This window comes from Sinohyriopsis cumingii, chromosome 12 (assembly GCF_028554795.1).
Source record: "Sinohyriopsis cumingii isolate HCF-2022 chromosome 12, ASM2855479v2, whole genome shotgun sequence".
Lineage (NCBI taxonomy): Eukaryota > Metazoa > Mollusca > Bivalvia > Unionida > Unionidae > Sinohyriopsis > Sinohyriopsis cumingii.
The window spans coordinates 110805426-110826675 of record NC_142972.1 but is presented as its reverse complement, the minus strand read 5'-3'; the positions used below and the strand labels follow the sequence as shown (position 1 = coordinate 110826675).

At 35.9% G+C, this 21250-nt stretch overlaps 1 protein-coding gene across 2 annotated transcripts in view; it reads left to right on the top strand.

Moving 5' to 3' along the window:
- The window catches only part of LOC149787257 (uncharacterized), a 63683-nt gene extending 45884 nt beyond the window's left edge, over positions 1-17799 (top strand). For both annotated transcript variants that reach the window (XM_089977763.1, XM_089977762.1), the window contains 2 exons: positions 9846-10008; positions 13093-17799. The gene's annotated coding sequence lies outside the window, so the exon portion shown is untranslated. The remainder of the gene's footprint in view (positions 1-9845; positions 10009-13092) is intronic.
- The last annotated feature ends 3451 nt before the right edge of the window (positions 17800-21250 follow it).

Here is a 21250-nt window from a genome sequence, read left to right as displayed (position 1 = left end):
TGTATACATGTGTTGATTGCTACAACTGTAAAACAATTAATACATGTTAGATAGCATTTCTTTCATGATACAGTTAGGTTGACATCTTTAAACAATTGTCTAAATCAGTAGCACGAGAAGCTTTTATAAGACAAAAATATATTGTAAATATTCATAAAAGTAATGACCAATTAAAACCATCTTCGGCTGGCTTAAACGTAAAGTTCATACCGTTATATTGCCGTACAAAGAAACAAAATGTTGGACAGTAAATTAGGGCATATATCTAATCAATCATCCCTATTTATTTCTAAAGTGCATACAAATTCAATACATTTGTTATATAATTCCTACTCTGGCATTATATTTGATACACTTTATACAATGCTGGAGATCTAGCCTTCCATTCATAAGTGCAGAGAAACATCAATACTAAGTAAACAATACTGGAAACTCCATCAAAAGAAAGATACATAAAACATATGTCCAGATACTGGACTTGACACATATACATCACAGCGTGAAATAACCTAAGAAACATGACAAAATAAACAAGTATATTACTTAAAGCTATCCTTCTGACATTTGAAATCACTTCCAAGTTGGGACCTATTTCATGCATGAATGACTCTTAAGTAATTTGCATTGCTGCTTCTTAAATTCAACCTTCCCAGTTTAAGACAGTTTATCCAGAATGCCACCCATGGTTTCCGGTACTGAAGAATTATCCAAAAAGAGGCGCTGAAATTATAAACAGTGTAATAGGCGACTGCTACCGAACACCTCTGTAATACGATTAATCTGTGGTATTTAATCAGTTTCTAAAAGACGATATATTATGTTAATTGATAGGACAAAACAAGGTGTCTGAGGTAACAGATTAAGAGGCATAAGCCATTCTTATACAGTATATTCTGTGAAGGCCAGACAAAGTGATTGAAATAACTGTTAATGTTTGCTTTCACAGGTATGAAGGAATTATGCGCAATATGCGGTCGTCTAGTATTTTTATGTTAACAAGGCTAAGGGTCATATAGCAGAAGAGCTTACGAGTTAGCAATTGGTCTGCCATCTGTAAAACGTCATCCGATGTTGTTTTTTTTTTTGTATTTTGTTGTTGAATATAAACACAGGTTTCTTATTGCTACTCCTTCGAAGCTGCTTGGAAGATTGACACAAAACTGTACACACACATTCACCCTCAGCTCTACTTGGTTCTAAATAAAATAGAGATGTTACACCACATTAGCCATATTTAAAATCTTGTTATCAGAACTACTTCTAGATGGACTTTCATATCAAGATTGAATCTTTCTACTATGAAACTTCTTATATGGTCGAGTTGATTCTCAATGGACACCTTGGCAGTGATCTTGACATATTAAACTTCTCATGAGCAGAAAATTGTATTTAACTGAGGTTTTCACCAGAAGACTTCTTACAATATCTGGTTAGTTGTAAAATAAAATGGTGCCGCATGCATACCCATTAAGGCAACCAGTGTCGCCATCTTAAAAGTCTTTCTATCACTATCCCACTTCAATGGATTTTTATATCAGGTGTTCACTTAAAACTTTGGATGAAATCTAGTTGATCCTAAACAACAGAGGTGTTGATCTGATATCCAGTGTAGTCAAAACAGCAGAGATCTTCTGAAATTTTGTTACTCATGCATCTTCCGAATGGAAAGCCTGATGTGCATGCTATTTCCACAGGAAGATTTCTTAAAGTGTATTGTTGGTCTTAAATCAAAATTGTACTGATCGGAAATCCAATAGAACTGAAACAATGGCCATCTCGAAACCTTGTCATGATGCCAGCTAGGTTGCTCCTAGGACAGGCCCCAGGTCTGAATATCTCTAGATTCTGTTGCTTGCCTGCCAGTGTTTGCTTTATCTGTCATCACCTTGTTATCAGCAAGTGTGACTTTCACTCATGTCAAATATAATTGCTTTTAGACTCCCAGCTAACTGTCCAGTTGTAATGCCCCTGTTTCAGTTCCCTGTGTTTGAAAGCTAGCTTTAAATATGGGATTTCTGTATTTATTGTATTGGGCATAATAGATGGTAGGTCTATATTTTGTACCAAAATAAGATTAGCTGACTGTTGTTGTGATGTATTTGATTGACAGATGCTTCAAATACATTGTCTAAATAGTTTTGTGACTTTTTACAAGACTACTTACAGTTTTATCTTGAAGACACGGAGTATGTAATATCATCAAGAATTTGAAGAGGAAGAAATGGTAAGAATTTTATATTACTTGCATTCAGTAATTTGTATTATCAGTTAGTGTATCACATACATACACTTTCTATTGTGAGTTTCTATTTCAGCATTTGAGATACTTTATATTTATATATATATATATATATATATATGGAATTGTAGAAATATAATAGCCTTATACCACAGTCATTTGCAAATGTTTATAGAATTAATTATCAATTCAGTTTAAGTTCATTGACAGTTCAATAATAATAAGTTAAGTTCAAAAACTGTGCTCTCCCCAAAATCCACAAATCAAGAAACCCAGAGTTCATGTCGCTTTAATTATCATGTTGGTCATTTATTTTTCTAATTGCAGCAAGATGTAATTAACATTGTCTATGTCGGTATATTGGAAGTCTATCATCATTAGATAGTAATACTTTTTGGCCCAATGTATATTATAAGTAGCATAGATAGAGACTATGGTAATTAGCATATATGTTTGTAAATGATCATGGAAGTTTATAAAGCATTTAATCATACATTGGATCATAACTGACACCAGGCTTGTGTAAATAGCATTCAGGCAAGAAATTGAAGCATTTGATATAATGGTCATATGTGTTTGTAGTTTATATTTCTATCCATCTCTCACATTATTGATCAGTCATATTTGTAATCTTTTATCTTCCAATACATAAAATCTAGTACCAAAATTCTAACTTTATATTTTATTATCTAGTTTGAACGAACTGTTGACATGAGATAGTTAAATAATTTCATTCTTCAACAGGTTTCCATCTGTATACCATCACTCGAGTCTCTACCTTTCAATAAAATCGAAGATGGAACTTTCATAGCCATAGATGATCTTGTAAAGTTCCTTAAATCTAACCATTCGATTCATGACAAGAAAAAAATTGTGAAGAAAGAAAATATTGTACAAGAATTACAGAGACATGATACTGGTATAATCCAGAGAGAAGAAAAGAATTTGGTTTCTTTGTCGTCTTTCTTTCGATATGTGATCCATCACTATGATGACTTCCAGGTTTGCAAAGTGGTATGTGATGAACTCTTAGAAAAACAAACACAGTCTATATCTTCAAACAAATGGAATAAATCAACATGGAACCTTTATCAATAACTAGCGTCTGTTGAAATATTAAGTTTGGGTCTGTATGAAGAAACAATTAATAAGCTACAACTTGAAGGGCTGAAGATTCCATCTTTAATTATTGATTATAAAACACAGTTCACCGACAGCGAATGGAATAAAATTCAATTGTTTGAATGGCATTATAGTTCCTTTTGTAAGAAAGAAGCATCAGACTATGAAGATGAGCAGGAAAGTAAATGGGAATTCTTTAGATTATGTAAAGAGTTGGCAGAAAAAGGACAAGAACTCAATCAGTTGTGCTTGAAGGTATGTCAACGGAATGTTGCTTGAAAGTTTGCTACTGATGCAATAAATGGAATTACTATCCATCTTGAAAGTATCCATCGACCTGAGAAAATAGAAACCGACAAAGAAAATGCTCTTAGAGACATACCTGCTCCTCCGTTTCAAAATATCATTTGTTTTCAGTGCACAAATGTGTGTGCACATAAAGCAGGAGTACACATTGGTATCGAATTGCAGGAATTGCAACATAATGTTGAAATGTATGATGATATGTCTCTGATAGTTCGTGCCTCTCTGAAGAAAAGTCACAATGTTTATGTGCCTGTCATACTCTTCTTTCCCAAAGGCTGCCTTCTGCCTGGTGAGCGTTTTCTTGCAAGAAGTCATCTAAAATCTGGAAAACTCCAACCCCATTATGTGTCACTTTCATCTTGTCTGGATGACCAAGATCTCCCAGAGGAATATAGAATTCTCGACTCCTTTTGCTTTCAGTGTTTTAAAGAGGAGAAACATTGGCTTGCTGATCCCTTAGATATGAACCACTTTCAAATAACGAGAGAATGGCACTTGCAGGTTCCTTTACCATTCCAGTGTTTATTAGAACAAACACTACTGAACACAAACACTACTGAACAAAGACAGCCTCAGGCGTCAATCATCAGATGATTTCTACACATCAAAACTATCCTCTTTATATTGCCATTTCGATTCTTCACTGAACATACTTAACAGAAATTACAGTGGTCTCATACAAGATATTGTCATGGATGAGTTATTCATCAACTACTATAACAACACATCTGTCTTTTCCATCACATCAGCTACCAATATGAGTCAAAGTCTGCGAAATGGAGACAGACGTCTTAAGAAAGCTGCAGATCCAGAACTTTGTCACTTTAAAACGTATCTGAAACCATATCCACTTTGCTATATAAAAGCAAGTGATGTCTCATCTTCTGAACATTTGGTTTGTCTCAGAGACTGCCGTCTTATAATTTTCATGGACAGTCTGGTCCAGCTCACCATGAAAACTGACCCACAACCTGGTGAAAGGAGAATAAATCAACCATGCACCCTGCCCATTACAATCAAAGGCATTCCAAAGGATTCAAAGGATGTATTAACATGGCATCTTCCACTGTGTGAAGAAAAAGAAGGTTGTGCATGCAAGGAAGCACCACCGCTGAAAAAAGAAGATTTAGAATGGGTTCTACTAAAGATGACCTCTGATGAAGAGTGTGCTTTTGAACGTTTTCAGCAGCAAGCCAAATGGGGCCTGAAATACATATGGACAAGACTTACATCATTACAGCCCTTCACAAACATTCTAGGCAAAGCGGCTTCGATGGAAAATTCAGAATTTCAAGAAGAAAACGTGGATCTAGATGAAAGCTTTTCATCCTTGTCCATTCATGATTTGGATAAAATGGATAAAATTAGTAATAATGATAGAAATGAAAACTTCCCAATAAACATCTCCAGTGAAGATATAGAGAGCATTAATGGAACCATTACCTCCATTACATCAGTTGACAGTAATGGGGATACAATCGAGGATACGAAAAACATCCAGGATGATCCAAATGTATCTTGTGATTTGTTACCATATATTGATGTCAGTGATATAGATGAGGAGGATGTACATCTTATGTATAAAGATAAAATGAATGAAAAAAGAGGAAAAGAAGAGGAAGAGGAGGAGGAAGAATATTCAGATATTAGAATAAAAGTTGGTGCTAAATAAAGATATTCTCCAAGATGTTCAAGCCCTCCTTGAAGACATACAGATACCATTTGTGACAAACAAAGATGAAACTGTTGTCTGCAGTACTGATAGTAGCATACTAGAGTATCAGGATCTAAACAACACACCATCACCGCCACTATTATGCCGCCATCCTCCACCCTCCATTGGTAGAGATGACGACATAACCACATTGAAAGTGGTTCTCGATGATGTTTTGGAGAAGGCTGAGCTGAGTGAAACAAATGATAAGGTTCTGTTTGCACCTGACTACAAGATTGCCAGAAATCTTTGTAAGCTTATAGATGGGAACAAAAAGTATGCAACATTTCTTCCAGAATTTCCAGTACTGCACTCGAGAAAGTCTAAAATCATGAATTTAATATCAGCTTATGAAACATCAGGCCTCATTCATATACTGAAATATATGAGAGATGATGATATTGAAAAAGACTGCAGTAAATTGGCAAGTATCGAGGACATCGAGACAGCCACGCGAAATGTTTGGCGATTGTCAGCAGCTTTGCATATCTCGGTTATCATCACGTTTATCAACTCGCTACCACATTCACATGCAGAGGAGCTGGAAGAAAAATTGTGTGATCAGGAGTTATCCGTCAGCCAGCTTCAATTGAGATGGGGACAAATGTTGAAAGAATTCATTAAGAAAACATCCACTGAGAATAAAACGTTTTCCCTGCATATTGATATAATGAGGCATTGTGACGAAATTGTAGCCATCGCCGTTGCTGAAAGACTAGGATGAAAAAAGATGGATACAACTTACTACTGGCCGGTGTGAAGTCTTCATTCTCATTCTTAAATGGCGCTTCCAGTTATGCTAGATTTTGCACACGGCTTTTGATAGAACATTACAAATCAAGTCACTTTCACAGACAAATGAAACATACTCTATTTAGTACCTCTCACAATGGTAGTATTGTCAGGTTTGGATTAGACACAGCTCGAGAGATTGACCACAGAGATGCAAAGAAATGTATTCGACCAGGGGCCACACTAAGCAATGTAATGATAAGAATGTCCACAGTAGACGAGCAGAGACAAGTCCATAAAGTAATCCAGTCTGTCATCTCAGGAGAGGATGCTTTGAAGATTAAGCAAGATGAAACAAAAGAAGAAGAGATAGCATCCAAAATTTCAGAAAGGTACATGGGAAGAAAAGCCAGTGATAATGACTTGGGCCATATTGTAAGAACAGTTGGTCTGATACATCGAAGAAAGGGAATGTCATCAAGTTTTGATCCCATTCTAAGAAATGTATATCACAAGGAGAATCCAGAGGTTCAGCAAGAGATGTTAGATTCAACCACAGAAGAGATAGGTAGGAACATTCTTGATTCACAGATATGCAGCAAGAGAGTGTCTATTGGGTATGACACTTAGTGATTGTCCTAATATTGAATTGATAAACGGACCCAAACATCTCATTAACAGAATAAAAAGATCAAAAGGGTCAACAATCAAGAGGACTAAAGGCATACCAAAAATTACACCATGTAAGAGCATGAAAGAAAAAAGCGAGGAGAAAAGAAAAAGGACAGTAAAGAAGATGACAACGATTGTGGACTGTCTAAGCTCTTCCATGAATACTTGTCAGTCAATCTTTAAGCCAGATGGGACAAAATCATCCACTAATAAATTGGCTGATGTGAAAAGAGCTCTTCTCGAGTTGATAAAGAAAATATCTGATACTCGAGCTACAAGTGAGCAAAAGGAAGATTTGCCAGACTTAGATGAGTTCATCCTAACAGATTTCAAAGCTGTTCCACCAACCATAAAGGAACAAACGAAAGCTTCAGTTGTAGAATTTGCCGGTGTGAAGTTCAAGACATCAGCTTCGACTGGAGACCAGTACTTAGAGTACGTATCAAAAGCAATTCTTCACAAGCTGATAGGACACCTTCCAAATTTACGTCACATTGTTATATGTGAGGAAAAATATTCCTTCACACCAGACACACTAAAAGCACATACAAGAAAAATGCTGGATTCTAAAGGAAAAATATCTATCTTACATTTGAAGGAAGAAAAAGAGGTGATCAGTGAAGATAAATTTCACAAGCCCTCTGTCGTGGGAACAGCGACGGCAAGAAACTTGTAAGTTCCTATTTAGGCAATCACATTGATCAGCTTCTTCTTAAGCAAAATATTATACTGGATATAGACAGTGAAGCTCTGCTGACAGCATGTCATTGCCAAGAGGTCCCCTGCACATGTTGTCCTTTCACAACACCACTGAGAGTTCGATTTACTTCCGAATCAGGAATTGTTGGTACGGAGAAGCTGTCTAACATCAGGCAGAGAAAGGGAAAAGCAGAAATGGCACAACTTGATTGGATGAAGGAGCTTGATACTGAGTTGTCTGATGGAGATTCTGTTGTCAACTTTGTATCATCAGCTGATATCGACACATTCCTAATTCACCTATTTGGTATCAGTCTCCACTGGAAAAGAAACCAAACTGGAACCTTTACACGCCCTGTTCATGTTTGGTTACAGAAACAAAAGCCTGAACTGTACAACATCTCCAAAATCATAGAAATTATTGAAAGATACTTCAATAAGAAGTATTCGGCGGCTCTGATTGCCATCATTTTGTGCATGGGAGGAAATGACTTTTTGCCACAACATTATGGAATTTCACATGAAAAGATTTTAATGAAAGCCATTGACAATCAAGGTCTTGAGCTTTTCAAACTCTTTCACATGGAAATCCATGAGTTAGATGAGTCAGTTTCATCCATAATGCTAAATATTGATGCATACATTTCCTTTTTAAAGGATTTGTACTGTCCAAAGATCTACAATGCAGCTGCATTGTCCTTTGAAGAAGTAAGGCAAATGACAATCAAAATGCCTGGAAATAACACACAATGTGGACAGTGTACCCCATAGGGCAGCATTTGGAACAGTTGTAAATAATATGCTCAAATAATTCTAGGATCTTGTAATAAGCATGGATAGACGCATAGTTGATATTTTACCATAGATGTTACCTCTGATGTGTTCTGGTTCGGATGTACGAAATATTTATGTAAACTTTGACAATACTTTTAATTTACATATCATCATTTGGAAAATAAATATCAAGTTCATTCACTGAACTTTATAAATTTACAGTGCAGTCTGCAATAGATGTTTAACATATTTTGTACAAAAGTGTTACAGCAGAAGAGTCATATGTAAAAATGGGGTGTAGCAAATAAATTTTTCATAAGTTCATGTGTTTAACATCTTAGAATTTCTAAAAGTATTATGTGATATTTTTTTGTTTTTAAAATGCACATTCATTGAAATTAAAAAAGCAGGTGCATTATTCTTTGAGACCGACAAATTACAATGTGGGATGTAACAACATTTATATGGACTATTCATAAAACCATATAGAATGTTTCTATGTGGCTGGAAGAAAAAAACATATGAAGTAATAAGCCTTTATAGTAATGAAATGCATATAAAACGACACTCATTATATTGTCCAAACACTTGCTTCAATTGCAATATTTGGAGGTTCTGTGAACTAATAACCAGGTGCATACAGTAGTTTACACCAGCCTGGAAGAACTCATCAGGCTCACACAGGCATGGGCTTGGGATGGGATGTTAATAGCAGAGGACCATTCAGCTGGGGTGTCATATTACCTTGGATAGAAACTGTCCAAATTTTTGGGGCCTGTCCTATGAGTAAGGTGGGAAGTCATAGCAATATTGTTTTCTGCTGAAAGATTGTTAACATACCAACTCAGACCTGGGTGATGAGCTGACATTCAATATGGTCACATTCACATCCAACTTGAAAATTGTGTTGTTTATGCTCTTTTAACTGGAACGTCACGTCATCATGGTATTCTTACCTGGAGATCACTTGTAATATCCAGTTGGACCTTAATGAAAATAGTGCCAATCTGACCTCAAATATGGTTACCACATTGCCCATCTTGAAATTTGTCTTGTACCCACTCCCATTAGATGGAAAGTTATATTGACATTTGGTATCTCAACTGAAGGTCCCTTAAGGTGTCTAGTTGATTCTGAAAGAGAACCTAGCATCCAGTTGTTGTTGTTGTTGTTGTTGTATGGTTTAACGCCATTTTTCAGCACATGATAGGCTATACATGGCGGCCAGTATTAATGGTGGGGGAAGAACCCGGGAATACCCCGGAAAGAACCACCGACCCATGAGAAGCTACTGGCAAGCTTTCTAACATACTCATATTGGCCAGATCTGAGACTCGAACCCATGCAGACAGAGGTGAGATGGCAGTGATCCATAACAGAGCGTGCTTTAGACCACTTGACCAACCTAGCATCCAGAATGGCCACTATGTTGGTCCTTTGAACATGAGTTAAGAAGAGGTGATGATTATATGATATATAGGAAACCATGCATCTATGTGTAATCGGTGGGGAATTACTAGAGAAGATTTATTCTCTTCGTCAAAGTAGGCATAGCGTTTGATAACTAAATCTAAATTTATCTTTCAGAATGAGTCATACAACAGACACAACAGGCTGTTTCTTGCATTGGTGTACCTTGTACCAAAGAATTGTTTGAAATCATAAAATCATAACTAATCCATCTTGACTGGAAAGCTGTGGAAAATGTAACGAGCGTGAAACTCTGTGTTCTCTTCCTGAAGCGGAAAAGGTAACATGATAGTCATAATGCATATGGGGTAATATTTGGGGTGGATTATGTCCTTAAAGACAGACATCAGATCAATATCCATGCTGTTTACTTAATGCTACTGACACTGGCAGATCAATGTGTATACTATCCACATGCTGAATTATAGATCTAGTATTGCTGTCATGTGCTACAGTGCAAGACCAAGCTCTATTATATTTACATACTGATGTGTAGACCTTGATCTAATGACACATCCTAACAGGCAGATCATAGTCTCTACTGTTTACTTAAAACATTGTGGATATAGATCTAGTGCTGCCTGGTTTTGCTGGAAAGTTGTTATTATACTTTTTACAGAGACTTTTTGAAGCGTTTCTCCCATGATATGACTTTTGAAAAGCCCCACCCCACACCATTTGTAAAATAGTTGTATGTGGGCTTATTGTCAACAATTTGTTTTAAATTTATGGCAGTAGTTTGTAAAACTGTGAGACAGATTATCCAAAGGTGTCACTGGGTAAGCCAAACAGAATAAACTGAGAATTAAAATATACTGGGGATCTTCAATTTTTCATCACAAACCAGTAAGATCATTTTTCCAGTTTCACATGTTGTCCAACATGGAGGGTTTAATGTATTTGTTTAATATCTTTTTGGTTCTGGGACACTCCTTGTGTATGATCTGCTAGCTTTGCTGACCTTAAATAACTACGAAAGGCTGTATATAGGCTGGTGTTATTGTTACATCATATTCCTTACCGTTAGACCAGAAGAACTTATAAGGATGGCCTTTTGTCGGTGCATATGTTAGCACAAATTTGATCAATTCTGCTGCTTCTAAAGTAGTTTGAGGATTTATCTGAAACTGTAAATGTACCCCAAGGTCAAGTATGTCCTAAATACAGATAGTACTGCTCAGACATTTGAGATAACCCAGAAACCATCTTGGAAATTCTTCCTATTGATGTAGTGTTTTCATCTTGAATACTTCTCATAATATCCGGGTCGTCATAAATGAAAACATTTTCCACCCTGAAAATCTTAATATCGTTATTCTCCCTGAATGGATAGTCTTATGTATGTGAAGTTTTCAATGAAAGACTTTACATGATATCTAGCTGGTCTGAAATGAAAATGATGCCAATCTGACAGCTCCGTTACCTATTAGGTAGAAGTCATATCAACATTGGTCTTCACCAAAAGACTCTCCCTGATATTTAGCTTATCTTAATCGATTCGGTGCTGATCTTACATCCAATATGACACAACAGAAGCCAATTGGTCATTCCTAATAGAAAACAGAAAGTCATATATCATGTAGTTTTCATGAGAAAACTTGTCATAATACATGTTTGTAGTTGGTTCTCAGTGATAATGGTGCTCATCTGACCACATGTATGGCATCCATCTTGAGAATCTTCATACCGCTACTCCTCCTAATGGAAAATAATGTTGACATGGAGGTTTTGCCAGGAGACTTCTTATGGTGCCTAGTTGGTGCTGAATGAAACTGATACTGATCTGATATCTTATTATGTCTGTCAGTGCTGTGTGATAAGGTGATGTAAGAAGGAACAGTGCACTGTTGGTAGAAGTGTATATTTTCTACATGTTCTACTTGATGATTTAATAATTTGCTAATATCAATATTAAAACCACAACTAATTACTTTTTCCCTTAATTCTAATGTTACTTTATTTCTTTTAATTGTAATGTAACCTATGTGAAAATTCTGTTTTTGCTTCTGTTTAAGTTAACCTGGATTTTGGCTTTAAACAAAAATACTGATAACGGAAATAAATTACTTTAGATAAAATTAGTAGATTGAGTTGTATTTAAATATGTTGTATATTGATTTATTAAAGACCAATTAGTGCCAAATTCAAGATTGATATTTTACCAATCACAATCTTTCAAACTGTCCAAATAAATTACACAAATGCAGTATCAACTGTTTGGCTCTACAGTTTGAATCTCATCAGGTTAATGATGAACAGGCAGTATGGTTCATGAAAAATATACAGTGAATAGGGTTTGCTGGTTGTACTTTAGAGTATTACAATGCTCTTGGAATCTCATTTAAATACAGATGTGAATGTTTGCTATTTGTTGTGGTATGTACTGTGAAATTTTGTTTACCACAAGCATAGTGCAAAAAGGATGTTACAATACAGAACAGGTGATATATGTAGGACTCGACATGGAGTTTTCAACAGGTCAACCAAGAGATAAAACTAGTGTGTGGAAGTTTGTTTATAGCATTGATAATCAGTCTGTAAATAAAACTTAAACCAGCTGATGTTCAAGCATTATAGGAATAAGTGATAGAGGCTTTGTAATCAAACATTTGTACACCACATGAAGTGCCTGAAGAAGGAACGAAAACCAGAGCATATATAATAGCTCTTATTTGCCACATTTTCCCTTCTGGACAAGAAGGCATACCATCAAAGAACACACTACAAGATTCTTCAAAGAAATTAATCATCTTGCCTTTATTTTATATGATCATATATGTGTACATGCAAAACAATGAGACATTTAAATTAAACTATTTCCATGCCCTTCAGAAGCTTCTTTATGTAACTTTGGAGAGAAAAAGTAAAATGTCTGAAAATAGTTTGGCTAACAAATGTATAGCAGCTACTTTTATATTAATCTTCAAATATTGACAGCGCTGGAGCGCTGTAACAATTGCAAAAAAACAGGCAAGTATGGCTTTTATAAACTCGAGTTACTAGCCACATTGCTTCTCTTCTTAGAGTGTTGGCGAGAGCACATTATTTTTATTTCCTTTGGAAGAAATCGTCTTCAGGTGCTGATTTAGCATTAAGTACATATCAGTCTGGCAGTGAAACATACAATATAGATGTGAATTTGATAGATATTTTTAGACTTTATTGTTCAGCTATAAAATGTGTCACTCAGCCTTATTTAACCTTGCCAAAATTATTATTTCCATTTTGGTCAACATTTAGTCCATGAAAATATTCACAATTTTCTATTTTTACTATACCTAGTTCCGCAGAGTTCCATTTATACTATAATCATATACGCTGAATCCATTTTGACTATGATCATGCATACTTTTGTTTTCTTTAGATGATCCTACATCAGTGTGTGAGATAGCTCAGTCTGCAGTGAAGGGTATATGAGGCCAAATCAGTGTTTGAGATAGCTCAGTCTGCAGTGAAGGGTATATGAGGCCAGATCAGTGTTTGAGATAGCTCAGTCTGCAGTGAAGGGTATATGAGGCCAAATCAGTGTTTGAGATAGCTCAGTCTGCAGTGAAGGGTATATGAGGCCAAATCAGTGTTTGAGATAGCTCGGTCTGCAGTGAAGGGTATATGAGGCCATAACAACTGAGATGAGTGTTGAGAGAGGTTTCTCATTCCACAGAAGTCTTACCAACATGTGGATACCAGACAACATGTGTACATGTTACATTACACTGTTAGAGATTTAACTACATGAACTTGTATGACATTAGTTCGTTTGGACTTCAGACAACATGTGTATAATTGACGTGTCTCTGTTAAATGTACACAGATAAATCTACAGGAAGCATTTGTATGACATTAGTTATTGTGGACTTCAGACAACATGTGCATAATATAGATTTTTCTGTTAAATGTACATAAGTACGATTACAGGATGAATTAGTATGATATTAGTTATTGCGGACTAGAGACAGCATTTGTATAATATAAATTTCTCTGTTACATGTACATAAATACAACTACAGGACGAATTTGTATGATATTAGTTATTGCGGACTTCAGACAACATGTATAATATACATTACTCTGCTAGATATACTGGTGAATAGAGGCAAATTATGTGATGTAGAGTGTAGGCACTTTTTTTCCCCTGATACTACATATATTTTCTTCCACGTCACTGGTAAAATTGCATTTAGTACTCAATTGCTGCTAAACAAAATTATTAATATTTTGATATATTTTGTCTTCATATTGAAAGCCTTGGCAATGTCTCTGATTTAGCAATTACTCGGCTGCTTAGCCAAGTGAGCTTATTTTATGGACATGTCTTTGATTCATCATATCTGTCAACAGTTGACGTTTCAAGCGTATTAACTAGCATTACCAAATTTGCCATAGATCGTCCTGTCCTGACGATGTCAGTTTTGTACAAATAGAGATACTCCACTATCAAGTATGCAACCATTACAATTCATGAACAGAACTTTACAGAATTTGTCAGGAATGCCTTTCAAGTTTGTACAAAAGCTGAATGTTTGCTCTCAAACATGGCTAATGTGCTAAAATGGAGATTTTACTGTTACTAAAAGAAAATATTTGTCAGAAGGCATTCCACCCAAAAGATATATCCAGCCTTTAGAAAGTATACCAACCCATCATCTATAATGGCAGCTGTTATTGAAAATAGAGAAAAAGCTCAAAACGTTGCTTATCATCAAAGCATTGCTGAAGAGAAGATAACTGAGCTTTCCGAAAACATTCTGGCATGTATGACTTTCAATTTATGAATGATACCTGTCTACCACAAAAAGGACCATATCGCTAAAAGTAAATCCCCGAAACAGCTCTTTCTAAAGATCAACTTGAACAAATTTGATAAGATAACATTATGGCATGAAATGTTTATACATTTATGTGAGTGATGGTGATACACTAAATATGGTCATCTATTGTAAGTACTTTCCAGAGGTGTCTGATTGTATGTATGATCTTGCTTAAAATGAAAATGCTTGAATTTTCTTAAATAGTTTTGTCTGCTCTACTATCTAGTGCATGTCCACGATGAAATACCATACTACAATAGTTATGTGTGTGTGTGTGTGTGTTTGTGTGTGTCTACTCTATTATCTAGTGCATAACCATGATAGGAGACCATACTTACAATAGTTTTGTGTGTGTGTCCTCTTTTATCTAGTACATATCTATGATAGAAGACCATACTACACTTTTTTGTCGTCACGTATGTCAACTGATTTGTTGCACACACACACACACGCATGCACACACACACACAAAAATATATATATATATATATATAACAAGGTTGCTTGTATTTTGATTTCAACTCCCTGTGTTGATATGTTTATTCCATAGAGATTTAGACTTTGGCACACTTAATGATGCATGGATTTTAATTTCAACTCCATGTATTGATATGTTTTTCCATAACGTCAATATGTTTGCTTTCTACTCATCATTTAGATTCTAGTATTCATGAGGGATGTTGGTTGGAATTGCATTGCATTCCCATGTGTTGATATAGTTGCTAATGAGAGAGTGCGTTAAGGTATCAATATATTTGCTTTATGTACACAGTGTGTTAAAATTGATGTGTGCATTTTAATTTTAATTGCAGTACCTTGTGTTGCCATGTTTATATTATTAATTTACTTTGAGACACATCATGCTTATTTTCATTGTTAGGTGTGATGATTATGGCACATGTGTAGGAAATACACATTTTCATTATTAATTGTGATCATTAAAGCACATGTGGAGGAAATACACATTTTAAATCTTAAGTGTGATAATTATGGCACATGTGAAGTAAATATATGTTTTATTATTAAGAGTGACAGTTATGACAAGTAAAGCAAATACACATTTTAACTGTTAAGTGTGACAATTATGGCACATGTGAACTAAATACACGTTCTGTTGTTAAGAATGACAGTTATGACACAAGTAAAGTAAATACACATTTTAACTGTTAAGTGTGATAGTTATGGCGCATCAAAGGAAGTACATACCTAAATGTTAGTGTTGGACCACACATGCCAGTTTAGATACAGAACTATAATTGAACCATATTAAATAGACTGCATATAGCAAATGCTTATACACTGAATGAGCATTGCCTAGCAGCAGTCACCAATGACCATTAATTTGGTTGTGGTCAACTTAAGGTCTCCTAAATGGGTGGATAAACAGAAACACAGAAATAACAAACTAGAAGCTGCTATAGACACCAATGAGTCAATATATACAATGAATAGTTTAATCGTTTCCAGTTAGTGGATCAAAGCAACAAATCATGGGATGATTCTGGAAACAAGGTGAAATTCATTGAAGGCCAGTAGTGTTATTCTGGTCTGAAACCAATCATCGTTGAATCGGTCAGAACACAGTCATTTACATGCCTCGGGCCTTTTGTTGTAAAGTTCAGTATGTAAAAAAGACAATCAAAAGGTACATATGGAATGGAAATTCCAACATCATGATGGATGCAACTCTTAAATGATAATCCACAAAGAGACACATGTAACTGGGACACAAGCAGCTGAAGCTTTGATTTATCTGTATTGGATGCTGAAAATAAATAAAGACTGAGACAAGGTCTGGATTATGATGATTTGGTTTCTCCTTATCAGATGAAGTTAAATATGGACTCAGTCAAGGCCTTAATTATGAAGCTCAACGATTTTGGTGTTGATAAGATTTTTGCATGCGTGATCTTCAATTTTTCAATGTAAATGGTCTTCAATAAAAATCTCTGGATATATTATGTGTTACCATGCTGTAAATTAGATTTCTCAATTAAATATTAGCATCGTTGTATTTGTTTCATATTTGTAAAGTTGGTAAACGTGCTGTAAATTAGATTTGTCAATTAAATATTAGCTTCATTTTATTTGTTTGATAATGCTCGAGATGGTAAACATCCTGTAAATTAGATTTGACAAATATTAACATCATGTTATTTGTGTTACAACTCTATGATCTCAAACTTAATAACTTAAAATATTACAAGCCAACATTTCACAAGTTATTTAGTTCCCTTGACTTGAATACAGAGTGACAAAGTACAATATTTTGAATTAAATCCCATATATTACTAATTTATTGATGTATTGCTAAAGGTTCTATCACAAGTATAGAATATTTTTAATGAATTACAGTGGTGTTCAAACTCGATTCCAATGTTGAATGTGTTGATGTGCAAGTATTCTTAAATTTAATGCTGTGAATGGTATAATCGAAAAATATCCTAGAGTAATTCCAGATGTCATTTGGTGCTAAAGTACCGATGAGCAATTTGAAATTAAAAACATAAAAATAAATAACTCCTCGAATTAAAGCACAACTAAAATTGATGCTACTAAGACTCATGTTAATATTTGGGATGAATAACTCTGATGTAAATAATGGTATATTCCATTCCACGTGACACATGCTGCAACTACCAATTTTTGATCCAACTGTTAACACAACTTATTTCCAAAATCTCCTAAGTTTAGACCCAAAGATGTATATATAACTCAAACCCAAATACACATACAGACAAAACATTACATTAGTCAGGTAGGACCAAACTACTGCCCTCATGTATAGGCACAGGTCAATCACACTATGCAAATCAAATATACATACCAATTTGATAGCACTGAAGATGGCAAAAGTGTTGCAATTGCATATTATGATTATATTATTTTTGATTTGATTAGTGTTAAGATATTTATGTGAGAATACTGAGATGGTAAAAGTGGTGGAAATTACTTAGTGTTATCATATTTATTTTATTACACCAAAGATGGTAAAAGTTTTAAAGAAAATTAATTTCCCAGGATTTCCTCACTAGTTATAATGGCTATTTAAGAACGACATTGTAGATCTTAGGTAATGCTCATATAACCATTAATTCCCCTGATGCCGTTGTATGATTGATAGGAGTTGTGTGTGTTATAGATTATACAGCTTGGCCATACTTATGATGTGCCCCACTCAAAAGACTGCTAGCTCCACTTGGTCATTTTCACTTGCCAGACTTAAACTGCAGAAAAAGCCAATAAAATGTTCTTACATTGTATATATTTGGTAATTCATTCATCTCTCTTTAGGAAGCTGATAGTATTTAGTCCAGCAAAATGTATTTTCCCTATTTTAATGACTGCTAAAGATGATGTAATTTAGACTGATTCAGGCTGATTTTGTTAGGACAGGGGAGCAATCATTTTAATTACCTGTGCGCTTAGGTAATGTACAATTTCCAAAATGACGATATCTAAAGAAATATGAGCAGCCAGAATACATGAAAGAAACAGGTATACCAGCATTATCTCCATTGTGCTTGTTGAAAATTTAAAGTCTTCACCTTACACCTGTTAGTCTTTCAGAAGATCAAACTATCTGTATAGCACAGCTTTTAGTATTGCGATATTCATTTGACAACACTAAGAATGGTTGTTGTTGTTGTTGTGGGTTTTAACGCCATATTTCAACACACGATAGACTATGCATGGCGGCCAGTAACAATGGTGGAGGAAGAATCCGGAAAACCCCTGGTAAGAACCACCGACCCACGAGAAGCTACTGACTGGCTTTCTTACATAACCACATTGGCCAAATCCTAGACTCGAACCCTTGCAGACAGAGGTGAGATGGCCGTGATCCGTAACGGAGAACGCATTAGACCACTCGGCCACTCGGGGCCCCATTAAGAATAGTAAAAGTTTGTAAATTTCATATGCGTAATGTCATATTTATGTAATAACCTAATTATGGCAATTAATGATACAATAATATTTTTAGTTACTGAGAGTCTGGAGTTTTAGAGTTTTTGATAATTTTCCATCTGATTGTTTACTTGGCAGGTATATATGAGTTACCTCCCCTGAACACAATACAATATAAAAACGTGCAAAATATTTCAGAGTTATGTAGCGTTAGATCCACTGGAACAATACTACAACTACTACTATTGTATTGTTATGATGTAGGGAGATATTACAACATGCAACAGATTTAATGGTAATTATGTAGAGTTACATTCTCTAGGACACAGGTGATTTATGAAAACTTATGGTTTAAATATGTATAAGTTTTCATTGTAAATATGAAGAGTTACCTCCCTTACAAGACAATGCTAAAATGACTAATGTTGCATGGTTATGATGTAAATAGATATCAGAGCATGGAAAACAATTCATGATAAATATGAAGAGTGTTATAGAATTCAGACTATATTGATCAGTTTCAAAGATTCATATTAAAAATGGACATTTATGATTAAAACCTGTAAAACAAATTCAAAGATGTCATAGTAAATGTGAACAATTTTAAGTTAGATAATTTATTGGTCTATTTCAAAGATATGATGGTAAGTTTAAAAATTTTTACATTTAGAGGTTGTCCATAAAAGACGTCCGCAGATAATACCTGTTTTCCTACCCCCTCCCCTCCCCCTTGTCCACTTTTGTCCGCATGTGGCTTACCAAACCCCCATCTTCAGGCTGCGGATGTCCGCATCTAGCATTATACACCGCTTTATGGTCTGGCAGTGTAATAGCTGGTGCTCTCAAAATACAACGCTCACTGATCTCATCACAACGTGTAGCTCAAAACAAAGAAAAACTTAAATTTCTTTCTTTAAAAAGTCTTTATTTATAACATACAACTAAAGTTGTCATCTCACAGTAACCTAAATTTGATAGACTATCGATGTCTTACTCCACTTCAACAAACGCAGATTGTAGCCAGTCAAATAAGATGCGATCAACTGGCAGATCATCATCACTACTTTCAGTTGCGGAAGTTGGTGATACAGATGACAGAATAGCGCTAACAGATTCGGGCTCCACAGCGCCTACTTCTGCCACTTCAGCTAGTGTGCTCACTACTGCATGCCTGTGAATACGGGCATGATTGCGCTTCGCAGCCTGAGATGGAAAGTACAGGCCACACTGAATACAATCGTGCTTCTCATGATCAGCAGTCACCGTTGGACAGTATATATCAAATGGCTTCCCCAGGAAATCATGTGAAGGCTGCAGATGTAAAAAGCCAGCCGTTGATAAAGCGATCCAAACGTTCCAATGTTGCTGCCAACTGGTGCATAGGTAATCCCTTTATCTGTGTAGTGTGAAACAGGTGGAGGTAAAAGTCGTCCAGGAAATATATCATTGTAGTTAGTGCAACGCTAACCACAGCATGATTCACTGTTGCACTTCACAGTCTGCAAGCAATACTGCGACTGTTAAATGTGACGACCATTCATCTGATGGTGGATTGATGTCCAGTTTTCCTGCATCACATGATACAAAAAATGCTACCACATCAAATCCACCAATAACCGTTGAGCTTCAAATTTCTGCCAACACTTTACTGGCCTTCTGGAAATTGTCCCTTTCTAACTCTACATCATATATTTTGCCATTCCTGCCCCAATAATATCTATAATGACTGTGAGGAAGAATCAATCCTGAGAGGTCGCGTGACAGAGGAGCCATACAACGGTGTTGTAGGCAGAGTGCCATGGTGTTTGGCACGCAACGAAAATAGCATTAAGGTTGTTGTAATGGAACGCACGATAGGCTGCGGCTAATGTTTTCGGAAAATTAAGGGTTCTCGTCCGGACCGCCATCTGCTGTTATGACCACTATCGGCTTCACTGAACCATTATTATACATAACAGGCTGAAAAGCAGGACGTTGTTTGAGTTCTTTAAAATCATCACCGTGTGTCATTGTTGTGTTACTGTCATGCTTTCCACTGGGAATGAAGATAGCAGTTGGCCCTGAATAAGGTACAGCCCCTGGTTTTATAACACATGCAGCATAGACCCATGGGATCAGTTTGTGGCGTTCAGCAATAACCCAGTCGTGATCTGTCAGCTGCACTCGATACTCCCTGTGCATCAGAATGGGCGCCAGCTTATTTGCTGCCGGTAATCCTAGTGGGACACGTACATTGTCGTATTGGTTCAAGAAAAAAAAATTAGTGTTCTCCCATAGCGACAGCCAGAGCTTTCAAGCAGCAGATTGTAGCTGCTCCAAAATGAGCACCCACATGATTGCGCCCTTCACTGTTTGCTGCCTTAAGCAGCTTGACAGGCACTATGATCATGTGATGCTTACCTTCAGTCGTCACCGACTTACGTGGAAATAGGCGTAGATATGTTCCTGCTCGACTGATGATGAAACCATATTGGACGATGAATTCCTGCAAGTCATCCAACATTTTTGAGCTACTAAGCTTCTCAGATCGTCGCCGTGGATCAGCAACTGTTCCACATGATACAATGTCCACGATTGTCTTTAGCAACTGTGGTTGGTCATCTTCTAATTGGGGCCTTCCGTCTCTCTTGCAGTTACGTCAGCAGAAGATGCCTCTTCCACTTATGACTGAACGTCATTATTTAATATTATCACAGTTGACGGAAGTTCATGAGATGACGTGGTTAGCGTCGAAGTAGTTGAATCTGATGCTTGGCTTAGAGAGGCAGAGAGGGCGAACAACCTCTAACTGGTTCACTCTCCATT